We start from the raw sequence: 21,108 nt of genomic DNA, 5'->3' as shown, positions 1-21,108 counted from the left end.
AGACAAACATAGAGAAGTTCAAAACTGTGAGTTCTCTATCTTGAATTAATTTTCCTTACTTTTTGCCAAAGCTTGGTAATCAACATGTTGCTGAGCTTCTCTTTGTATAACCTGCCATAGTCATGTGAGATTTAGAGGGTTGCTTTCCGTTGCCAACATGTTAAGGCTTGTTTTCCTAAAGTTAATGTTTGCCACTTGCCTAGGGCATTGTGCACTCTTAGTATTGATGGAAAAATATCAATGCAAGAAGTGCCCCTTGGGGCCTGTTTGGTTGCCAGGGAATTCATTCCCTAGTTTTTATGTTTCCTGGGAATGGTAGAATTGGTATTTCTCTCCATTATTGTACACATTTAAGTTGTAAAATGAGGTCCTTGACATCTGATTTTATAATCCCCTTCAGTTTGCAGTATCCACTCTTTAGTTTGCCTTTACCTAGAAAACATGCCTATATGATCGCTGCAAGGAGCTTATTTTAAGGCATGAGCCTAAAAATGAAGCAGATCCAAACCTGAAGTGGGCCACACCACAGGAAACAGTGGGGATTGAATGCATCCAAAACTCTAATGGGCCACAAAACAGTGGGGATGGAAAAACTCATCATTGACACTTCCTTGGGCCCACCATGATATTTATATGACATCCAAACTGTTCATACAGTTTCAATTATACCCATAGGGATGAACAGAAAACACAAATATTAGATTGATACAAAACTTCAGTGACCCTAGGAAAGGTTTCAATGATAAGCGTTCAATCATCACGTTTTCCTGTGGCATGGCCCACTTCAGTCTAGGGTCTGTCACATTTTTGGGTGAGCTGGCCAAAGTCTTGGCCCACTAAGATGGCTTCTATAAAGGAACGGATGATACAACTTCAAGATGCACAAAAAGGAGCAGAGGTCACCAAGCTACATACACATTTCCTTTTCCTTTTTCTTTTCCTGGTAAGCCCAATTGAAGGAAATAAGAAGGAAAGAAAAAGAGTAGAAAACTAGACCCTAACACTATTGACCAACTTTTGCTTCAAAGTGCTTGTTAGCATTCCCTTTCTATGAAATTTTGCTTAATGTCAATCTCATCAAAGTAACAAGATTTCTATGCAGGCACATAGAAATCTTGTTACAACATTCCTATACATGCAACAAATTCCTGTCTGACAGAGCTCATAGTTTGGCAGAATGCAATAAATTCCAGGTTAGTTTGAACATTATTGCTGGCCATTAAAATAGGCCTGTCATTTTTTATTTTCCCATTTATCAGTTGGTAAGTTGGCACAGAAAATGCTTCATTTAATTGTTCATTTGTCGTTGGTTTGATATCAATCTGTCAAGGTCTATGGCCTAAACATGGATGACCTGACCTTTTGTTGTGAAGATGTAGAAAGAAATAAAAGAGTTAATTCAACAGTGAGATCTTGCTCAATCTCATCTCAAGGGCTCATTTATATTTACTACTCTAATTCTCTATAACTTTCTTACTTTATATGCTTCACATAGCTTCTTACCTGCTGGCAGGTTTTGAAATGGCTATAATGATTGCGCATGAGTTTAAAGCAATCTTAGACATTGCAGCCACTGAGAAGAGAGATTCTGAAGATGGTAGCAGATATTTGTGCAGTTGATGATATCATATGATGAATTGATGGTTGTTTAGTACATTATAGCTGGTTCTGAGACCTGATAGTCATGTGATTTTAGAGCTTCAAATCTAGTACAAATGTCATAGTTGTTGTTGTTGTCTTTCTTGGCAAGCATAAAATTCCATCCAGTCATTTCTCAGTTTTTCCTCGTTTTGATATAACCTTTCATTCAATGTAGACAGTGGATGTATTTTTCTCATTAACTATTTGCAGGCCACCGACTGAAAAGCTAGGATCATTCAACCAGGAAGATTTTCAGCATGTGTATGGTTGGGCCTATGAGGCCAACAACCTGCATCACCAAACCTGGGCCTGAGTTGTATGGAATTTAGAACCATTGATCTTCATTCTTGCGGTGGTCCTGTTAAATATATGAAGTTTTCAATTGTTTTCACCACTCATGTCAAGGAGATTTTACTATATGAATATGTGGGAGCGTGTACACCTAAACTGACTGACCCAATTTAATCAGATTTACTAATTGGGGTTGGATTCATGCCCATGAAACCTGAACTGAGAATAAATCATGCTTAGATCATATATATGAATTTGTAGTCTTTTCCTTTATTTGATTATATTTATCATTTAAATCATATAAAGGCAATCTTCAGGTGTGGGATTCTAACTCTAAACCTCTCTGTATCCAAAGCCATTTTGATTCTAATTCTGAACCTCTCTGTATCCAATTCCCATACTCTTGTCCAGATATGGATGCACCCTCACAGATAGTTTTGGTATGGATTCTTAGTGGTGAATTATTTGCTAAGCTATTTATTAAGTAGTATTTATTGTTTTTATGTTGATACACCAGGATGTAGCTACCTTGGAGCAGCAACCAAGCTGCACATTGTCCCTAGAAACATCCCTTTCAAAGCAGAATGTATGTAAAGAAAAGGCGTGCTGAGGCTGCTAGAATTTGGGAGAAATATCCAGAGAGGATTCCTGTAAGTGTTTACTCTAACTGGTAGTCATATACTGGTTCTTCCCCCTCATGCAACAACTATGAGAGGTGGGTCCACAGTTATATGCAGCAGGAACCTTCAGGTTCTATTTATGAATATAGGATTCATTTTCAAAAGGATAAAGCATTAGCTCGATGATTCCAGCCTGTGTTGATAAACGAGCCTAGCCAGGTAGCCTTTTGTTTATAATTTTTATCTATTTAATAACTTTTAATATTTCTACTTTCAAAGTCGCCAAATGAATATTGGCAAGAAATTAGAGTTGTTCAGGCAATGCATGAAGTGGTAATTGTCTTTGGGTCTTGCCTAATATTGCTTGAGTTTTGTGATTTGGTTTGGAAATGTGCAACATTTGATTAAGCTGCTTGGACAACAATTGTACATGAGGCCCATCTTATGAGATCGTGAATACTAGAGTTTTGAATGTTTGTTCCATCTTTTATGTAACCAAGTCTCCCCTGTGATTTTGTATCCTCAATTACATCACTCAGATTCTTGTGGCATGCAACAACATCTTCATGAATTTCATTCTCCTCAGCCACAACTTGCTCTCCTTCACCAGCTACTGATTCTGGTCCTGTATGTTGCTTCTGCTCTGACAAAGCAGCGCCTGCATCCATAGCATTGCCCACAGATTTCTGCTTCTCATCGAGCAAAGAGACATCTGCTTCTACATGCATCTCCACGACTTCAGTCCTCTGATTTTGCCCATTTTCTACCAAACAAACATCCATAACAATAACTTTAGCTAAAATTGATTCAGTAACCTCAGTTCCAGCACTTGGATTCTTGTGACCGAGAATGCCATCTTCCTGAAACCCGTTTCCCTCAGCTGCAACTGCTCCTCCTTCACCAGCTACCAGGTTACAGAGCCCACCATCAACATTGCTTCTTTTCTATGCCGTACCAACATTGTCACAATTCACAAAGAACTGTTGTGCTTGCTACTTTTTTTTTTTTTATAGCTATTATTCTTCCAAAGATGTCACAATCCATGCATTAAAATCTGTAAATATATATGAATACACTGTCATGTCCTGGAATTCTTGTATATGGTTTGGTTGATTGTTCATTTCTAGCCACAAGGCCATTTTTGTTGTAGTGAGGTGGATATGAACTTATATCATCTTACAGGTTGCAATCAACTGTATGGTGGAGAGTTGCAATGAACCTGCTTGGGTTCTTTCCGACTAACCAAAGAAGTCAAACAATTAACGCCTAATAGAACACCTACATGAGAAATTTCTAAGCACCATCATCGACAATATCCTTGAAAATTTTCCCACCCTTTATATAGATGTGAAAAGTCAACATTAGCTCTCAAACAGTTGAGGTTTGTACACTACATCAGTTCTCTTCTATTTGTTTTCTTTTCTGATTTCTTTCCTTGAAAGTTTTTGCTTTGTCCAACTTTTTCATACATAGTTTGATCTGCAAACGGTTGGATTCGCTTCTTTCAATGTGGGGATTATGTTCTTCTAGCGAACATGTTTGCAAGTGCTAGCCAATGGAACAAAGTGACAAGAGTGAGAGAGGCAATGAGAAACAGAGGAGTTCAGAAACCAGTGCCAGGTAACAGCCTCATCGAGCTACATCCAACAATTTAGCTTGAATCAGAATTTTCAAGGACTGTTGTGGATGCATTTCTTTCTTGTGTAGCAGATTTTCTATGTTGTTAGACTCCCCTCTTCTCTTTCTGTACTTTTCTCTCCCAACTTTTCTTTTCTTTTTTTTTTTTTCATTTTCCTTCTCCACCTGATTTGAAAATAGAAAGGGAATTCATATTTATTACTCTCCTTCCACTGATAGACAATTCACTTTCTAGGATAAAATGGTAAATTCAATAGAGCTATTGCATCTATTTGTTTTTTTTTTTTTTGGCACCATTTTAAAATTGGCAGTGACTCATCCATCTTACATATCAGATTGGTTTACAACTATACACACCATCCAGATTGTGGATCTCATTGTTGATGGAGCATTCTAAAATCAGACATTTCTAAATCACACTGATCAAGCAATCCTAACCATCCAATTAATCGATATCATCTGGATAGATGGTTAAAAATAAAAGTAAATGGTCCAAATTTGGAAGGACAAATCTGATGGTTAATGTTATCTTCTCAGTGAAGATTTTTTATTATGCACTTGTGCTCCATCCATAGATTTGGATGGTCTGGATTGCCATACAAGCATGCCATGTGTATGTCTAAAGTCTCACCACCATTTTATAAATGGTGCAAAACTAACACTTGACTCCCCTTGCTCAAGACCTGACAGATGACTTTTTTTTTTCTTTTTTTCTTTTTAAATTTTTGGGCAGTGAAAATTGTAATGATGGAGAAATTCCAAGTATCGCATGGTAGCTAATGCTGAAATGAAAAATGAGATAGTGCCCATATCTGATGATCAGGATTCCCCTGTTGTGAAAAATGAGATAGTGCCGATATCCGTGAAATGTTCTATTGAGGGTAGGCTGAATAGCAGGACAATTTGTTGCGTTTACCAATGATTTCTAGGTTGAACAAATTCTTGTTCAATGACCTTTATGGATATTGATCCCAAAAACATTTTAATGCACTATTTCTAGTCTATATCCATTATATTATGAACTTATGTTTTGTGTTTGCTCTAATATAATAAGATGTCAATTTTAGATTTCTTTTCTCCCTCTCTATGCTTGAAAGAATGGGATTTTGGTTCAAATGCATAAGATGGACATTGAAATCATTGATCTTCTTTGATTTTTTTTTTCTTTACCATTTCTTCTGTAAAGTGCTTCTAAGTTGTTTGAACTAATGCAGGTAAGAAGTTCTGGAATGTGTTTCATCTGCAGCCTATGCGTGATCAGAAGGTACAATTCCAAAAAAAAATATCATCTAATTTCACATTATTTCCATTACTTTATGATTATACAATTCCAAAAAAATGAGAACCAGAGGTTAACAGTACACAGACTGCTGAAATTGATGTTTTACCAATAGATCACTACTATGATGCCTTAAGAGGGCCTAAATTGGATACTCTCAGGGTACATGGACTTTTGTTTTTTTTTTTTGCTGCTACTATTGTTGTGCTCCATTTGCTTCGTTCAGCTGACGGGATATCATCTCTATAATTATAAATGTTGTTTCAAAGCAAGTGTGGAGTGCTACTAATTTGGAGAGATCTGACATAAATAAAGTCTTCTATCGGTACGAGAGCATAATCAAGTTCTCAAATCTGCACTTGATTGAGAAAGATCTTAATGGCATTAGTGCTAACATGGAATGCATATGCAAAGTTAGTTATTTATGTGCAAAAAAAAAAAAAAAAAAAAAAGGAGAATGTGGTCCCGACCCAATTGAGGAAGTTATGCCCAAAGTGTAGTTAGCATAATGTCCCAGTGGGAATCAGAAGTTTAACTGGTAATGGTATCATCTCTCCTTGATAGGGGCAATAGTAATGGACTGAAGACAACTGAATCTGCTAAGGCATCTAGAAGACAGTCCATCAATTTATTATTATTATTGTTTTTCCATTTTCTTCAGATACTGAATCTGCTAAGGCATCTAGAAGACAACTGAAAGAGACAATCTACTTAGTGCTGTTTGATATGAATGTTCCTGCTGTTTGTAGAAGAACTGCAGGCATGGCAGCTAAGACCACTTCTCATCACATTATTGCTGAAGTGTGCAACATTCACAGGAAGACAAATAAATCTTCTTAAAAAAAGGTGAAAGAGCATGCTTCTTTCTCCCAAAGCAATTTATAACCTCTTGACAAGAGTGCAGGATCTCATCCATGCTCTGCTCGAGTACTTTCAAGCGCATCTTATCAAGGTGAATGTGGCCAACAAGGCCTGTATCCGCTTCTGAACTTTCAGGTATTTTTTGATGCCTTTGGTATTCAATGGAGAAGTCAAAAGCAACATCCTTTAAAGTGACTTTTTTTAAACGATTTTGAACTAAATATGCTGCATTCTCCTTATAATGCATTTTCCCATAGAAGCACTCATTCAAATATAAAATAACTCTCTGATCAATAATATCATTCTTGAAGTTAACTTTGCACAAAAGTATTTCCTTCATCGATTCCCATGAAGAGTTATTGCTCTGAGAAGAATCAAGAACTGCTTTATATGCAGGATTTGATACTGCAGTAGCAGCTAATACACCAACCGGTTCACCAGCAAGAGACCTGCCAGGACTATTTTTGTCCACCTGTCCATACTCAAATTGAATTATAGAATTGCTGCAGAGGTTTCTCACTGTCCCATCATAAGAGATAACGACATCTCTAAGTGTGGCCATTAGATTTTTAAACAAAGTTCCTAGTTCAGTAAGTCCTCTGGAAGAACGGATCAACACTTCCCTGGATGATATGGAATGGACCAACTCTTCATAGGGGGTCAGACCTTGAAAAAAGGAGCTCTTAACTAACCCAAATGCCTTAGAAGGAGAGTCAACACCATTAACAGAATGCTTATTTTGGAAGTGGAAACTCATATCCTCAACTAAACGCCTTGAATAAAACTTCCCTCGGTCATAAAGTTGAAGCCCCAAAAAGCCAAGTTGTTGAACAACCTTACTGATAGCTGAATCATTTTTAGAATCTATCAAATTACCCAAAACAGATAACTTTAGAATACGAGTCACGATAGGTAGTTTTACAGTTTTCAAGTAGCTTTCCACTAGCAACTCTACAAGTTCATTGTAATTTGATCTCAAGTGAAGCAGCAAAGGTGATATGTCCTGAATCTTCTTCTTTATATCTTCAGTAACAGCCTTGTGAATGTCAAAATCATTCAAGCCAACACTATATCCTTCTAAAAAGAGAATCTCCTTCAGTAATGGCTGCAACATATTAAAGAACTTAACAGCCTCTTCTGTTCCCTTCTTGTCAAGAACAGAAGTAACAATCTCTGTGAATGATGACTGCAGTAAATCTCTATTGAAATCAATCCTCACCATTTCACTTTTACTGATCAAATGCCTCTCCCCAAAGCAGTAAAAAAATGCAGGTAAAGCACTTTGTACCATTTGCAAAACAGTCCACAGAGGACCCGTACGGTGAGCCTTAAGCAAAGCAGGTTCCAGTAAACTAGTGAAACACACATAGCCAACTGTTGCGCAATCGCTTTGTTCAAGAAAAAAGTCCTAAACATGAGTTTAAGTGACAATAAAGAATCGTGCACTAGTTGTAAATTCAGACTACCACTATGAGAACTATGGATTTGCTTTTCAACACTAAACAGCTCCAAAACTTCTGCCTTTGCTGCTAGAGACTGGATAAAATATATGAACACAATCCCCATCAAAATCTGCACCTAGGGGAGCACAAATAAGAGGATTGATCTTAACAGTATGGTCGTCATGCACATAGACAGAAAATGCTTGTAATGAATGTTTATGAGTACTAGGTGGCCTATTAATGAAAACAATGTCTCCGTCCATAATCCGCCTATTTATGATTTGACCAACTTTCAAATCTGACTTAGTTTACTTTGATTCTCTTTTTTCCAATTCGGTTTTGAAAATTTTGAATGTTAGAGAAGTGCTATTGTGATTTGTCTGGATGTATTTAAGTGACTATTTTGTGTGTTCTCTACACCATAATGAAGGACCACAGCTGGTTACAGAAAGTTGTGAGGTGCATTGGACACATAAGGCTGAAGGAGATCTAATAGTCCAATGCTCCTGAGCTTTCACAAAGACCATTTTTCCTGGAGAGTTGAAGAGTTGATTGGGAGCCTCTCCGCATTTATGTATTTTGTTATATAGGACACGAAGATTGAGCAGGAATTCTAACAGGTTCACTTGCAGGATTGTCCATTTTAGCTTTAGTAGTCTAAAATAACTTGTTTTCCATTCCAACCTAGAATTTGTAAAACGGACCTGCTATCTGGTGGAACACATGTATACATCAAATGTGCTATGAATCAAGTTTTCTTAACTATCTGTTCTTGTCTACACGTGAGGAGCACATGATCAGCACTCTACAGCTCTAAGCAGTATAATCTCAATGCTGTGCCACTCACTAAATCAGCTATGCTTCTAAGCCCATTGCAGGGAAACTTTCCAGGGAGGAATTTAGGCTTATTGCAAGAAAAGGGCCTACATCACACATAGTGGACACGTGACCATGGCCAGTGAGGTTGGTGTTGTAGACATTTGCCAGAAGATGTGGTTAGGAAAGGAAGACATATGATCAGTCCAAAAGGGGACCTTATAGAAACAGTTCATGTGAAAGGCTAGGAAAGGAAGACATAGTTTGTTTTGAAAACTTTAAATAGCCCATTAATTGTTTTGTTAATATTGTGCTACCTGTTGTCTTGATGAATGTTAGATTATTGGGTGATTCAAATTCTCGTTATTCAATCATAGGTTTTTGATAGTTATGCAGATAGAAATTTGATAGTTAGATTGATGGAGATTTGATTGTAGGATTGTAATTATAGGAAGGGATTAGTCAGAATCAACAGGAATTTGTGTGAAAGGATAAGTAAAGAATCAGCAGGAATTTCTATTATCGGCACTTTTAGCGGCGTTTCTCGAATCAATAAGTAGCTCTTGTTATTACCGGCGTTTGTAGTAGTTTTCACCGGCGTTTCTAACGAAATTTACATGCACTTTTATCACTTCTCGCGGTGTTTTTATCACTTTTCACCGACGTTCGTACAATTTTTAGCGGCGCTTCATGGAGTTTTTAGGTGCAATCACAGAAGCGCCGGTAAAGTACAGTAAGCGCCGCTAAAAGTCAACTGTTTGTGGCGGCTGTTGAAAACGCCGGTAAAATAGGACGATCACCGCTAAAAGGTAGAGCGACGCCCCCTTTCACTGGCACGTGCCCAACCGCCGGTAATTTATATACCGGCGGTTTTTTGGCCATTTAGGGGCGGTTTTGACCACCGGTAATAGCCATTTTTCTTGTAGTAACTCTTTCTGGTTAAGCGAATACTGCCTTATTTACATTCAAGAAATAAGATCTTTGCCACAAGCTTCAACTACATCTTCGAATTTACATTTGATTGTAAGTACATTGTTTACTTTATTTCATTTAGGTTTTGATGAGATGGCCTGTGAAAATCTCTGTGGGTTGATTTGTGATAGCCCGTGAAAATCACAAAGTATGTTTTTTGTTTGTGATAGCCTGTGAAAATCACAAAAGGGATTTAATTGTGATAGCCCGTCAAAATCATAAGAATTGTATTAGGTTGTTAAGGTGAAACTATGAAAACCTTGTTGTAGTGAAAATCAAAATTATGAGGGTAGTAATTTTGAAAGTGGAATAGGTGTGTGTTTTAAGCATCAAACCACTATAACCCCTTGTGCCTTGTGGTGAATGCTTATTTCTTTTTCGTGGTGAATGTTATTTATTTCATTCCTTGTGGTGAATGTTGTATGTATTTTATCTTCTCTTGCTAGTTTGAAATATTGATTTTAAAGACATTCATGAAATAAGATTGTCTTGTCTAATATTTTAAGTAAATGTTATCTTACGAATTATTTGGAATCAAGGTTTTAATACTTGGGTAATCGAAATCATATATTCCACTTTTATTTTGATTATTTGAAATTGTCTTCCCCCTCCCTAGGACATCGATAGCTAGTCCTTTCAAGCGATATCAATGCGAGGTTACTCTTTTTGGAATTTACCTCCTAGAGCTAGATTCAAAGCTATTAGATGTCAAAATTTTAAAGTTTATCCATTATCAGGCTACCTCCCTTTGATGACTAAAACTATTTATACTAGAAAGCCAGAATGAGGATTTTCCTCAAGTCCATTGATGAGAGTGTGTGACAAGCTGCTATTATGACACAATGGATCCCTTCTATGATAGAAGTAGTAGCTGAAAATGGAACCACGTTCATTAAAGAAATCCCTTATACTTTTTGGATGACTATTCAGAAAAGTGAAAGTCGTACTAATGTAAAGGCCTTAAATGCAATAACTTGTGCTCTATCACCAAATGAATTCAAAAGAATCATTTCATGTGATATAGATAAACAATCATGTGATATTATTTAAATGACACAAAGGAACTAACATTGTCAAAAAATCTAAGATCCAAATCCTTACAACCAAATTTGAGAAAATTCGTATGGAAGAAAATGAGTTTTTCATGGACTTCTATACGAAACTAAATGATATTAAGTCAATTCCATGTGGGGTCTTGGAGATAGAATCCTTGAAAGCAAGGTTTATGCAAAAATACTATGATCACTTCCTTATAGGCTGAATTCGAAAGTTACCGTTATACAAGAATTGAGGGATATCAATACTATAAAGGTTGAAGAGTTAGTTGTTTCTCTTCAAATTACTAAATCTATATCAAAGGATTTTAATGTAAATTCTAATATTGAAGAAAATGAGGATAATATGACTATGTTGGCAAAGAAATTCTATAAAAATTTCAAAAATAAGAAAAAAATAGATTTTCAAAAACTGTTTGGCAAAAGAAAAAGAAATTCAAACTATTGGAAATTCAAAACAAAAGACACCCAATGTTTCAACTGTTCTGAATATGGGCATCTTGATTCAATGTCACAAAAAAAGTAAAATAAAGATCACCCACAGTTGATCTCTTCTTCCTTCTTCCGCCGACACGATCTAGAGCTCCAAGGGGTGGATTTTTAACGCTTGAGATGGACTTTGGATGATGAGATTGGGTGGTAAGGAGTGGGCCACACCTAGCTTCTCCTCTCTTTGGGAAGCTATGGACGGAAGCCATGGACGATTCTCTTCTTTGGGGTTGCTTGAAAATGAAGAGAGAGAATGAGAGAGAGAGAGAGGTTATGAGAGAGAAGTGATGGAAGAGAGGGATGGTGAGTGATGGATGGGTGTACATGATGGGTGGAGAGAGAGAAAGAGAGAGAGTTGACTTTAGGGGTTGGGGATGGGTGTTGTACTTGGGGATGGGATGGAGTACTTGACATTTGATGTGATTGATGAGACATTCTCTTGGGATTCCAATGCGTGGCATTTTCCTCGAACAAAACGCGGGCCCACATCTCTTGGCTCGGGTATCGCCTCGGCGTGCAAGACCCGGCGTCAGAGCTGCAGTGACGGCACAGTCACAAGTGTCATGCCCCGAACTCGGAAACCAGGCTCACAAAATTCCCGATCGCTGAATCCGGTGCCAACAGCCTCCTTAGTACCCCATTCTCGGCTCCCGTCATCTATATTCCAGGTTCCGATCCTGGGATCCTACAAGGAAGATTTCAAATATGATTTTGATTCTATATAAGCATAACCATAAGCATAACCCACAGACAATAACCACAAGAACACTATCACAAAATCTACTATAATAAAAAACTTTTGAGTACAATGGGTATGAAAGGAAAATACAAGATAATGATAATAACAGAAACTCCAAAAGTTCGACTGCACGCTCCAACTCTGACGAGGCTACGGCTGCGTCCTGGCGTAACCTATACGTATCGATCGTGCATAAGCTTATAGAAAGCTTAGAGGGTGGTGTAAGTGTGTGCGCAATATGAGCATGCTCAGAATATAAGGTTAGAGTAATATGAGATCATGCTGATGAGTACATGAATGCAATCAGCCGTACCAAGGCCATGCGGTGCAAGATATGAATGCTATCGGCCATATCAAGACCATGTAATGCGAGATGTAACTCAAGCATGCCAATCCTCATCCACAATATCAAATATCAGTAAAGTTCTCATTCTGGATAATCACCGGGGTTCAGTACACTCCAAATGGCACTGCCGCTCTCCTAGTTGCACAGTTCAAGTGAGCGTAAGAAACCTCACTATCTGCCTGGCCAATAGTCTGCCAATACCTATCTGGCACGTCGATAGCGGACCCATTCACGAGCTGGTCAAACTTAGCCTAGTATTGCCCCCTACTCTAAGGCGAGTAAGGCCACACCCCTTTCCAACAGACCATGACACAGTGGGAGACGCGACCTCCTAGTATTCGACCCTCATGCGCTCATATATCCACTCGGTCTTGACGTTGGAGTCATTATCTGGTACCATCAGGTTTAAGGATTTTCACCCAGGGACATGTATGGTGCCCCGATGCTTAGTAACAATATTTTCAGTATCCAATCCTGCCATCCACGATGTGTCTGTAGAGGTCGTAACCCTGATGTCACTAGGGCATATAGAAATTATACCATACAAATGCAAAGTGCATGAATCACACTACCAGTCATACATCAATCTTGCGCGTACCGCGCGCTCATGAAGGGTAACTATGCCTATCAGGGAGCCCATAAACAATCTGTCCGAAGGTATATGTGTAAGTGCTATAGTTTATATCCCTGTTTATTGTCAAATTTGTGGTGCCAAAATCACTATTATACTCTGTTATATATAACTTGCATAAGTGAAGCTCTGTCAAGGATCAACATTCATAATCAGCTAAAGCTCACAACAAGCAAAGCTCACAAGTACAAGGATCAATCTTGAATGCAAGAACTGCTCACAAGACAAGACTCAAGCTGCAAGACTTCAAGAAGAGTACAAGGCAGTTTGTAAAGAACTCAAGACTCTTTCAAGGTTGAGCTACATCAAGATTTCAACTACATCAAGACTTCAAGGCTCATACTTAAAGGTCACTTGTTCCTAATGTTTCAATGTCCATACTTCATGGTTGAGGTTTGACTGACCATAGGTTAACCTTAGAAGTAGGTCATTTTGGATACATAAGTCGAATGTTTATTTTACATGAGTTTGGTCTGTTCTTCGACTAGTCCCAGGCCTTCTTCGACTAGTCCTAGAGTTGCTTCGACCAACCCAAAAGAAAAAACTAAATTACAAATTTCGAGATAAAATTAACATAGTTAGCCTAATCCACTACATACCTCTTGACCCTCCTCAGACTGCATCTTCGACCAGTCGTAAATCTTCGACTCGAAATACAGCGATGTGTTATAGGTTCTTCGACCAGTCGTAGGTGACCTACGACCAGTCGAAGGTGACCTTCGACCAGTCGAAGGTGACCTTCGACCAGTCGTAGAACGGTCAGAGCTTATCCCGCCGGATCTTTCAAATATCTGTTATTGCTTCAACTAGTCGAAGAGCTCCCTAGACCAGTCGAAGACGCGATCTGCTCACCTATAAATAGTGCACGAATCTCAGAAGAAATCATCGAATTAATTAATCTATTCAAGCCAATCTTCATCGAACTTCTGAGAGATAATTCTGTACTCCATCTAAGCTAAGTGTGCTTATTTAATATTCTCTTTCCTTAGCTTTATTTAATTGATTTTGTTTCTACTATTCCAATCTGATTTGATAAGAGGAATTATTATCCCCTTTCTTTGAAATCAAAATCAATTAAGGCAAGCCCTATTCGGTTTAATTTAAAATCTATTAGAATTAGAACTATTGTAATTGAGTACTGGACATTGAACTTGGACATTCAATCATCTACTCTGATTTGGTTCTACCGGGCTGCTACAACGAAGGAGATAATCAGGTATTTTACATTTAATTGTAAATTCCTTTTTGTTTTGGTTTCTTTCAAGATTTGCCAGAAAAATCTTGTTGTATTGGTTATCTGAGGAGAGCCAGGAAAACTCAGAAGTGGGGTTTTTTTAATTGTGTAAGCCCACATACAAAGACACAATTGTAAAGGTTTTGGGTGAACCTAGGAAAACCTATTTTTAGTGAACGCTAATATCCCCTGTGTGAGGATATTAGGAGTGGAGTAGCATTTTGTGTGGCTGTTGTTTAACAGTTGGTGAACACACAGGCGAACCACTATAATCCCTTGTGTTGTGGTTGAATGATTTATTCTTCTGATTTTTAATTATTCTTTTGTGGGATGTATGTATGGTGGTGAATGTTGTAATCATTTAATTCAAGCATTGTGAGAATGTTGTAATTGTTTAGAATTTATTTTCTGCTATTCCTTTATCGCTTGATATTTTAATTTCTTTTGAAAGTTGTTCCAGCAAGGTTGCCCTGCCATTTTTATGGTGTATGGCTGTCCCTAGAACAATACGTTTGTGATTCAATTTATTTTAATTCAGTTTGTATTTATTTCTGTATTCCTCTTCGATTTGAGATTTGATACAAAGATCTTTCTAGAAATAAGGTTGTCCTACCATAAACTCTGGTTTTTGGTGTAAGGTTGTCCTTAGAACAACATTTGTATCAACCTCTCAAGATCTGAATTTTGAGGTTATTTTACTTTCCTGCATTGTGATTTACTTTGGCTCATATTCTTTTTAATTTCGCTGTTTTAAGTTTTATTTTGGGATTGTCCTATTCACCCCCCCCCCCCCCCCTCCAGGACATATAGCTAGGCCTTTTCAATATGCTATGATCAGTCACTCCTCATATCAGGCATACATATGATGTGTATGATCATAAATCATGGATCTATACTAAACATGTTATATGGTGATGGGCTCTGATCATAACGATGATGGACCTAGACTGCCTACACACTACAAGTATGAGCCTATCAATGGGCCTTAGGGAGAGTGACAATGCGGGCATTTAACCAACATCATCCACACAATGTGGACATCATACCATCATTGCTCCCAAGGCATAGCCCGCCATTGAGATCATCACATGAACCACGGTGGAAACACATTACAATGGGCCTTATGTACATCCCATTGGGCCTCGACCCATGGTCCTCCAATACGTCAAATGGGCCTCATATCATGGGTCTCATATATATCAAAGTGGGCCTAATCACATAGGCCTCATATGTATATATATTAAAGGATCAACTGGACCACACTCCAAATAACAGTGGTGACCATGATTTCCACCATGAAAATTCTTAAGGCCCACTATAACATTTATTTTCTATCCAATCTAGTTGTGAGGTCACACAGACTTGGATTAAGAGAAAAACAAATTCCCTAATGATCCAAACTCTTGTGACAACAAGGAGTTTCAATGGCAGAAGCTCAATCCCCACTGCCTTTTGCTGGGTGGTTCACTTGATCCTAGATCCATCTCAGTCTTTAGCCCATGCCATAAAATGAGCTTTCAAAATGGTTGGACACCTTGGATGTAACCCATGCATCATGGTGGGGTCCACTGACTGTCCAGCAGCCCAGCCAAATGGCTGGACGGCAGTGATAAAACACATATATTTTTTTATTTTATTTTATTTTGGGTTCCACTGTCCACGGTCAGTGGATGGTGTGAATAAAACACATACATCACTGTGGGGCCCACCATAATGCTTATTTGCAATCCAACCTGTTGGTAAGGTCACACAGACCCTAGATGAAGAGGAACACAAATTTCATAATGATCCAAAACTTCTAGACGCCCAGAAGAGTTTCAATGGTAGACGTCCATTCCCTACTGTTTTCTAATACGTGGGCCACCTGAGCTTTGAATATGGCTGATGGGTGGCCCACAGCCAGGGAGGGGGGCCAACAAATGAACGGCGTGGATGTTATACACACATCACAGTGGGGCCCACGGCTGCCTCCAGTGTTAGGCAGCAGGACACTGCTGGCATCCTCTGATTGGCAATGGCGGCAACAGCTGCTGCTGTCTCTTTCTTTGTTTTTTTTTTTAAAAAAATCTGTATTTCTACAGATTTTCCTAGGTGGGGCCCGCATCGGGCAGATCCACTCCAACCATTGGATCCTAAGGCTCATTACAGGCTAAATGAGCCCATATCTAAGGTATTTTGGCATATAAAAGACTTCAAAGTGCGTTTTAATGGTAAGAACCACTATTTTCTGTACTATGGCCCACCAAATAATCAAATTGGTTTCATTTTCCAGCTCAACGCCTAAAATATGCTGAGGAATGGAATGGACGGCATGGATTAAACTTACACATCAAGGTGGGGCCTATAAGAGTAGCCCACCCCAAAAGTGCAATATAAATATTATATTATCATTTTTGTTAGCTTGTTAGTACTCACCCATGTCAGTACACGCACTCCATGTTAGCCACCCCTGCCTCATGTCCAGCATCCAGAGACGCTGGACGACATCGATATACTCAGCATCATGGTGGGCCCCACATGAAAGTGGCTCACATTTTAGTCAAGGTGGGTCCCACATGAACGTGGCCCACCTGATTTGGATCAATCTGATACTTGTATTTTTCCTTCATCTTGGCTGTCCAATGGACTCTTTGCAAGGTGGGCCTCACGATCGGACAGTCAAGATCGTCTTGCACCGTGGTGGCCACAAGACATCATACAAAAGAGAGATAGAGAGAGAGACGGTGATAGAGGGACCCCGCCACTATGGGCCCCTCATGGATACATCACATACATCAAAATGGGTCCCACCAACAAGTGGGCCCTAAAACAAGAATTAACGGTGGATCACCCACCTCTAGGCCTTCTCCTTGGTCCCTTAGCCTCTTTAGCTCCTTGCCTTCTCTTTTGATAGAGATTGATGGGGTTTTGATGGTGTAGATGAGAGATGAGAGGGTGGGGAAAGTGGGCCACACTTGTTGTTGTTGTTGTTGTTTGGGAGAAAAGAGAGGTTGGACGTGGGATGCTTGGGAGATTTGAGAAATGAGAAGGAAAAAGGGGTGATGGGATGATATGGATGGGATGATGTAAGGAAGGGGATGAGAGGTATGAGTGAGTTTGATTCTTTTTTGTAAAAAGAGGATGGGTTTGTTTGAAAATTGTAAAAGAGGGATGATGAGGGGAGAGAGAGGGTTGACTTGTGGGAAAAGAGAGAGAGGCCACTTGTACTTGTTGTTGGGTGAGGTGGCATGGAGGTAAGGTGGTGTACTTGACTTGATTTGATGTGACATGCCATAGAGATTTCTTCGAAGTTCGCAACGCATGATGTTTCTTCAGAATGAACGCAGGCCCACATCTTCTGACCTGGGTATTAGTTCGGTGCGTAAGTCACGGCATTGGAACCGCGGTGACGGCGCAGTTGCTAAGATATAAGTTTCGGTTCGAACCGACTTTGGTATGGGGGACCCGGTTTAGGATCGTGCGTAAATGTCGGATACGGGTCGAGGATTGCCGAAATTCGATCGGGAGGGCCGTAGAAGCCTACGGAACGATACGGACTAGGATACGGGTCTTACAGCTCTCTCCTCCAAATAAAATTTCATCCTCAAAATTTATAATCATTGCAAGTAATCATAAATCATAATAGAAGATGAAACAAGGCATCATCATCATATAAAATCGAAGACAACATATAAGATACATCATATAATCAATCGTCAAAGAGATGGGGATAACGCTCTTGAATCTCGGCCTCACACTCCCAAGATGCCTCATCAATCGAATGGTGAGCCCACTGAACCTTCACCAGGGGAATGACCTTGGTCCGGAGGACCTATTCCTTCCAATCAAGGATACGAACTGGCTGCTCAATATAAGAAGCGTCCTCACAAACCTCAAACGGCTGCCAATCAATAACAGGAACGATGTCTGACGTACACTTCCTCAACATAGAGACGTGAAAAATGTTTTGGACGCCAGACAATTAAGATGGTAAGGCAAGCCGATAGGCTACGATGCCATTGCGCTCAGTGATCTCGAAAGGTCCTATGAATCTCGGGGCAAGCTTGCCCTTCGCTCCAAATCAAACTATGCCCTTCATGGGCGAGACCTTGAGATACACGTGGTCCCCTATATTAAACTCCAAGGGACGACGCTGGCAATCAGCAAAACTCTTCTGCCGGCTCTGAGCTGTGCGCATCCTCTGCCTGATGATATCGATAACTTCTGACGCCTACTACACAAGCTATGGACCTAGGAGACTCCACTCACCGACCTCGGTCCAACAACTTAGAGATCTATACGGTCTGCCATATAATGCCTCAAAAGGAGCCATGCCAATGGTCGCCTGATAACTGTTGTTGTATGCAAACTCAGCTAATCACAGGTGCTCATCCCAGTTACCCCTGAAGTCAATCACACAAGCCCGAAGCATGTCCTCAAAGATCTGATTGACCCTCTCGGTCTGGCCATCGGTCTGCGGGTGATATGTGGTGCTGAGCTGCAAATCAGTGCCAATCGCTCTCTGAAAGCTCCTCCAAAACTGAGACGTGAACGCCGTGCAGTCACGTAATTTCCTCAATGAATAACCTCGCAAGCTGGTCCAAAGGTCAAGTCACACGAATCGCAATGAAATATGCAGACTTCGTCAGACGGTCCACGACAACCTAGATGGTGTCATGACCATGCTGAGTCCTTGGCAAACCCATGCTAAAATCGGTAGATACATGCTCCCACTTCCACGTCGGGACACTCAACGGCTGGAAGAGACCGGGGGATCTCTGATGATCGGCCTTGACACGATGGCACATGTCACACTTGGCCACAAAATTGACGATCTGGCACTTCATCCCCGCCCAAAAATACTGTCTCCTCATATCACGATACATCTTCGTCGAACCAAGGTGGATAGAAAACTGCGATCGATGTGCCTCGGTCATAAAATCTCTGCGCAACTCAGGAATATCCGGGACACACAATCGGCCTCTGAAGCAAAGTCCACCATCAGTACCACGGTGACGGCGCGGTTGCTAAGATACAAGTTTTGGTTCTAACCGACTTTGGTATGCGGGACATGGTTTAGGATCGCGCGCAAACGTCGGATACGGGTCGAGGATTGCTGAAATTCGACTGGGAGGACCGCGGAAACCTATGTAATGGTACGGACTAGGATACGGGTCTTACAGTAAGGGTGCAAGTCTCAGGTTGAGCCGACTCAGATTGATAGGGTACGACTCAGGGATGCGCACAAATGCCAATTACAGGTCACGAGTTGCCAGAATTCGACCAGGAGGACCACCGAAGTCTACGGAACGGTACGGATTAGGATACAGGTCTCACACAAGGACCACTATAAAATTTATATTTCCCCAAAATAATTATCTGCTGGACCTCAGCAGGCCCAGGAAGCTGGGTGGGCTGAAAGTCCAGCAAGGTATTAAGAAAGAAATTGTGTATGTGGCTGAATATTTGAAGGATGTGTGGCCCACCAAATGGAGAAGCATTGTGTGCAAATACTATAATTTGTTTTTAAGGCTTTTTAGACTTAATTAGTGTCAAGTAAGGCCCACCCTTTTGTTGTTGTTTGAGCTTGAAATAGATGGACTAGATTTTTTTAGGATGTCCAGCAGGCCCAGATGGGCTGGGACGTCCAAGCTTGGCCGAGTTGTATATATGGGCTACTTCTACCATTATACTAGACTCATAGGGCTGAAATATAGATGTGATTGGGTCCTTGATTGCCCACTTACTTTACCAGTTTTTGGACTGATGTTGTAAGGCCCATTTGGCCCAACTTGAATATGATTTCTGCTTATGTGCTTGGGCTTATGGGTTGCCCACTAAGTCCAACATAATGTATGGATTTTGTGGCATTGTTATTGGGCCATAATCTCCCCTTTGGGCACATATTTTTTGTAGTTTTGGGTCATTTTTCTTAAGGCTATTATGTAATGTGTGTGTGTGTGTGTGCCCATTTTATCCTTATGGTGGTATTTGGACCTTGGGCCTTTCTTCTAGGTAGATTATTGTTGAGCCGCCTTGTTAGGAGACAATGGTGGTTAAATGTCCCCATTGAGGACCCCTTTAGGCCCATTTGTTAAGCCCATTCTCATCTATTGGTGGTTGAATGTCCACCTGAGACTCTTTGCTAAGCCCATTCTCATCATTTAGGCCCATGACATTGTCTACTTAGTCTTTAGGCTACCCCAAGCTATTGGGCACCACTAGTGGTTGTGTTCCTTCCTTTCCATGAAAAAATTTGTCTAAATACCTAGACCCTTCCTTGATTGAGAGGAGAGTACAACTTCATGATGTACATAGTTATTTTGTGTTTTGTCCCCATGTACACCTATACCCGAGGAGAGTACATTATCCATGACACACTTAGTCATTTTCATGACTCATGAGCATTATTTGTGTGCTTGGTGGATGGTTAATTGATCATGGCATTATGCCGTTGGGTAGGCTATTATGGGACTCCCTGAGTGATGGAGTTGGCCCTCTTAAGCGTGCTGTATGCGCAGGACTGATGTATGGTTGATTTGTGTGATTCATGCATCTGGTATTGCATAGCACAGTTGATAATCACCCTAGCTTCATCAGGGCCATAGCCTCCACAAGTATATCGTGGATGGCCAAATTTGGACATTGAAAATATTAATTTGAGCATTGTGAGAACATAGGATGTCCATGGGTGAAAGTCTCAAAACCTTCATGGTACTAGGAGATGCTTCAACATCGAGACCGAGTGAAAAATATGAGCGTCGGTGCCTTTACCATTAAACCACGTCTCCCAGTGTATTGTAGTTAGTTGGGAGGGGGTATGACCTTACTCGCCTGAGTGAGGGGCAATAGTTAGGCTGAGTCTGACCAGCTCGTAAATGGATCCGCTACCATCGTGCCTTGTTGGTGTTGGCTATCCACATGCGGGTAGTGAGGTCTCTTACGCTCGCTAGGCTATGTAGCTAGGAGAGCGATAGTCAGCAGGTAGTGTATTTGACCCTGGTGATTTCCCAGAGAGGAACTATATTAATTTGTGGACTTGATATGAGGATGAACATGATCGCATTGCATGTTG

At 40.1% G+C, this 21,108-nt stretch overlaps 1 pseudogene; it reads right to left on the bottom strand.

Annotated features, from left to right (window-relative positions):
* Positions 1-6,280: 6,280 nt before the first annotated feature.
* LOC131218061 (DNA-directed RNA polymerase V subunit 1-like) lies at positions 6,281-8,062 on the bottom strand (annotated as a pseudogene).
* Positions 8,063-21,108: the final 13,046 nt, after the last annotated feature.

Source organism: Magnolia sinica, chromosome 11, assembly GCF_029962835.1.
Source record: "Magnolia sinica isolate HGM2019 chromosome 11, MsV1, whole genome shotgun sequence".
Taxonomy (NCBI): domain Eukaryota; kingdom Viridiplantae; phylum Streptophyta; class Magnoliopsida; order Magnoliales; family Magnoliaceae; genus Magnolia; species Magnolia sinica.
The sequence above is the reverse complement of the archived record's forward strand: the minus strand, read 5'-3'. Positions and strand labels throughout refer to the sequence as shown.